Here is a 5,000-nt window from a genome sequence, read left to right as displayed (position 1 = left end):
AATTCTTAAGCTTCATCCATAAAACATTTTCCCCCAAATTAAAATTCCCACATTTATTTAAATAAAGAGCCATCAATCTCTTCCACTCTGCTCTGTTCGTATCATCCAAATATTTTCTTACCACCTTTACTCTCATGCTTTTCATTTTTTGTTCTACATCTACCAAACCCATCCCTCCCTCCCCCGGTTTCCCAATCAGTGTAAAATATGCAATTCTTGGAGGCTTTTTATCCCATAAAAATTCTAAAACACATTTCTTTATTCTCTTAAAAACCCAGTCTGGCAATGGCATCACATGTAATGTATACCACATTCTAGATAACATTAGCATGTTTACAACTAAAATCTTCCCTTTTAAACTTAAAAACCTGCTTCTCCAGAAAATCAGTCTTCTTTCCATCCCTCCCACCGTCTCTTCCCACATACTGTCCGTAGCCTCCTTTTCATTCTTTGCTACAATTATTCCTAAAATCTTTATTTCTTGCACCTCTGTAAACTTACAGACCCCTGTAAGAACCTCTGCCCTTCCATATTTCATGTATACAGTTTTTTCTTCATTTATCTTTGCACCCGAACCCTCACAATACAGTTTTGTTTTCTCCATCACTCTTTTAACACTTTCTACATTTTCAACCACAATTGTCGTGTCATCAGCATATTGAAATATTTTCTTTAATTCTTCTCCCTCTTCCATTTGTATTCCATTTATTCTTTTTTCTCTATTTATTAAAAGCCCTAAAGGTTCTGCTACCAATGAGTACAACTGCGCCGACAATGGACACCCCTGTCTTATGGATCTTAAAACTTTAAAAGGTTGAGTTAAAAAACCATTGCATTTTACTTTTGTAAAAATATCCCTGTATAAAACCGAAATCCATTTAATAAAATTATTCCCAAACCCAAATTCCTTTAAAACTGCAAATAAAAAGCCATGTTCAACTCTGTCAAAAGCCTTTTCAAAATCCATACTAATAACATAAGCACTTTTGCCTTTTTCTTTTATATACCCTGCTATATCTCTAATGCTGCTAGTAACATCTGCTATATCTCTCGCCTTTACTCCATACGCCTGGTTTGTTTCTATTATATTTGGCATGACATTTTTTAATCTGTTTGCTAAGACCTTGGCTAAAATTTTAAAATCAGTGTTTAGCATTGTAATGGGTCTAAAATTTTTCAGCTCAGTTTTGTCTCCTTTTTTCTTGTATATTATTTTCATTAATCCTAGCCCCATTCTTGGGCTTACTCTTTCTTTTTTAAAAACTTCTTCAAAAATTTCATTTAAAATCACGCTTACTTTTTCTTTAAAAACTTTGTAAAACTCACTTCCAATACCATCTACTCCGGGGCTTTTCCTCACTCTTAATTGATTTATGGCATGTATGATCTCTTCAGTTTCTATTTCCCTTTCACATATTTTTTTATCCTGTTCGCCAACTTTCCTTGTTATCTGTTGCAACAAAATATTCCTTTTTTCCTCATCTCCCCCCTCAGACTTAAAAAGTTCCTCATAAAATGATTTCACTTCTTTTAAAATCCCCTCTGTATCTGAGACCACCATTCCATTGCTACTTTTAAGTTCTTTAATTGTTTCCGCTCTCCCCCTGCTTTTCTCAAGATTAAAAAAGAATCTGTTACATTTTTCCCCTTCCACCGTATATTTTGCTTTGCTTCTCAACATTGCCCCCTTGCATTTCTCCTCTTCTATTTTTCTCAACGTATTTTCTATTTCAATTACTTTTTGCACATCTACTTGGTTTTTATTTAACTCCTCTTTTAGAGTTCTCCTTATTTCTCTCTCCTTGGTTCTTTTAACCTTTTGTAATAAATTACAGTAGTTCATAGAATATTTCTTAATATCATACTTAACATTTTCCCACCATTGCCTTTTGTCTTCCATATACATCAGGTCTTTTTTCCTCCCATCTAATATCATTTCAATCTCTTTTTTAAAACTTTCATTCTTTAAAACCTCAGTGTTTAAAATCCACACCCCAGGTCCCTTTGTTTGTCTTTTAAAATCCATCGTCATTAAAACCATTTTGTGATCGCTTAAGGTCGTTTCTTTGTAAAATATTCCATCAATGAAACATTCAAGATTTCTGGTACTTAAAAAATAGTCTATTCTGGTTTGGCACATAAAATTCCCCACCAACTGTCTTCTTGAAAATTCCTTCTTTTTTCCATTTCTTTCCCGCCACACATCAATCATATTTTTCTCTTCCATCAATGACCTTAATTCTTTTCTACCCCCATCCGATTTAAAAACCATCCCATTTGCCATATCCATTTTACTAAAAACAGTGTTAAAATCCCCTGCAATCACCACCTTCCCCCATTTTTCAATTACATCAGCTAAAACATTAAAGTATATTTTCTTTTCTTTTTCTCCATTGGGAGCATGCACGTTCACTAGAACAAATTTGTCTTCTTCCATTTCGATTTCTACCACCATACATTTTCCTTTTTTATCATTATATATAAGTTTTGTCTTTATACCTCTGTCTTTTCTTATTAAAACCGCCACTCCTCCTCCCATTTTTTCCTCTTCATTGTTAACAAGTAATTCCCCTTCCCATCTTTTTCTAATATCCTCCATAACATTCTCTTTCCAGTTTGTCTCTTGCAATAAAATCACATCTTCATTTCGACACAATTCCTTCACCTTTTCAAATTTATAAACATTCATTAATCCTCTAGCATTAAAAGTCACAATTTTCAGCACCATAAAATAAAATAAAAGCCATAAAATCCCCATTTTGTCAGTTCATTCACTCTCCTTCCTTTACCATTTCCCCACTGTCTTGTTTTTCATCACATCCTTGTTTTAATACTTTTCTTTTGGCTTTCTCTAAATTTGGTGTTACCTTAGTTTGTCTTCTTCTTTTATTGATTCCTGTAGTGCCGGCATCGTCGATGCATTCACTGTCTTTGTCCATTCTCCCATCCTCGCTGACCCACTCCTGATCCTCTGTCTTTTCCAGTTGAATCTGTAAAGTATCAGTTATTTCCATCAGTGACCCCGTTTCCTCACTGCACTGCGTTGATCCAATCCTTTCACTTTCCTCTTCAACGTCCGTGCTTGTGGTATCCTCTCTTGGTGTCCCTTCCGTGTTTTCGTGTAGCTCCTCTTCACCGGCTTCCTCATGCATCTGCCCACACCCCTGCTCTTCCTCCTGATGTTGTTCTCCGAACCAGCACTCGCACTTGTTTAACACAAGCCTGCAGTCCGGGCACCTCACCGCATTACAGTCCCTCGCGAAATGTCCCCTTTCCGAGCACTTATAGCATTTGAAGTCAGGACAGTCCTTCATCATGTGTTCAGGGCTCATACATAACCTACAGGTTCTCACCTGCTGGCTATGTATCACCCTGAAATACTGAGGTCCTTCTTCCGTCTCCATTCTCGTGCTGTAGGGCAGGGAAGCCACCTCTTTTGGAAACCGTACTCTCAGGAACCTCGTTCCATCCTCAATGCGGGTGCCTGGGTAGAATCTCCTTTTGATCTGTGAGATAGGAGTCACCCCCCATCCCTCCAGCTTCTTTAAAATATCGTCATCCTCCAAGTAAGCAGGCAGATGCATGAAAGATACAGCAAAATCCTTATTGTTCAACTTTTTAATTTCACAAGTCTTTCCTTTAATCATCAATCCTTCTTCCAGTTTCTCAATATCTTCCTCTTTTTCCAATGTAATTTCATATTGTTTCATCATTTTTGGTCTTACCGCTAGTATGCTAGTCACTTCGATCTTGTCTTTCAATGCTTCTATAATGTCCTCTGCTCTCCCATCTTGTACTTCCGTCAAATCAATCACTACCGTTGCTTCCTTGGTATAGATCCGTTTCATTCGCCTTTCTGGGTAATCCTTTTCTCGTTGTCTTTGATCCAGTCCATTTTCAGTTAGCTGCCTTGTCTTTTTTGCCAAATCCATGTCTGTAGCCGTTAATCCGTCCATTTTAACAAAAAACAAAAAACTAAAACGATCCCTCCCAAACAGCAAAGCTGTTGGGAGGACAAATAACAAAAATAACACAAAAAACTAGAAACAAAAATACTTATCTTGAACAAAAACAACGCAAAAAAACAACACAAAAGTTTGGGTGAGCCTTTCTCACCTCCCTATAGCCAACACACTTCCTGTTTCTCACTAGCTCTCTAGCGCCCTCAGGTTGGTATGGCCGTAAGCGAAGACTGCTGCAAAGAGAGGGCTATTTAAAGACCAGCCCATCTAATCGCCAGTACATTATATAAGTAGCAAAGAAAACCCAAAAGCTTAAAGCACCTGGTATTCCTAGGCAGTCTCTCATCCAAGTACTAACCAGACCTAAACCTGCTAAGATGCAGAGATCGGGCATTGAATCTATTTTTTTAGCAAAATTATTATGTACTAAGTGAAACATTTCCAAAAAGCTTAAAGCACCTGGTATTCCTAGGCAGTCTCTCATCCAAGTACTCACCAGACCTAAACCTGCTAAGATTCAGAGATGGGGCAATGACTCTATTTTTTGGCAAAATTATTATATACTAAGTGAAAAGTTTCCAAAAGGCTTACAGCACCTGGTATTCCCAAGCGGTCTCCCATCCAAGTACTAACCAGGCCCAAACCTGCTTAGCTTCCGAGAGCAGACGAGATCGGGCATAGCCAGGTTGGTATGGCCGTAAGCGAAGACTGCTGCAAAGAGAGGGCTATTTAAAGACCAGCCCATCTAATCGCCAGTACATTATATAAGTAGGAAAGAAAACCCAAAAGCTTAAAGCATCTGGTATTCCTAGGCAGTCTCTCATCCAAGTACTAACCAGACCTAAACCTGCTAAGATTCAGATATCGGGCATTGACTCTTTTTTTTTTTGCAAGATTATTTTATAAATCGTAAAATTTTCCAAAAAGTTTAAAGCACCTGGTATTCCCAGGCAGTCTCTCATCCATGTACTAACCAGGCCCAAACCTGCTAATATTCAGAGATCAGGCATTGAATCTATTTTTCAGCAAAATTATTAT

General features: G+C 37.5%; 1 non-coding gene across 1 annotated transcript; it reads right to left on the bottom strand.

Moving 5' to 3' along the window:
• Positions 1-4,546: 4,546 nt before the first annotated feature.
• Positions 4,547-4,665, bottom strand: LOC127943643 (5S ribosomal RNA). The gene has a single exon (XR_008149797.1). It is a non-coding gene; the product is annotated as a 5S ribosomal RNA (ribosomal RNA).
• Between the last annotated feature and the right edge of the window lie 335 nt (positions 4,666-5,000).

The sequence above is a fragment of the Carassius gibelio genome, chromosome A22, assembly GCF_023724105.1.
Source record: "Carassius gibelio isolate Cgi1373 ecotype wild population from Czech Republic chromosome A22, carGib1.2-hapl.c, whole genome shotgun sequence".
In the NCBI taxonomy this organism is placed as follows: domain Eukaryota; kingdom Metazoa; phylum Chordata; class Actinopteri; order Cypriniformes; family Cyprinidae; genus Carassius; species Carassius gibelio.
This window is presented reverse-complemented; position numbering and strand designations above follow the sequence as displayed.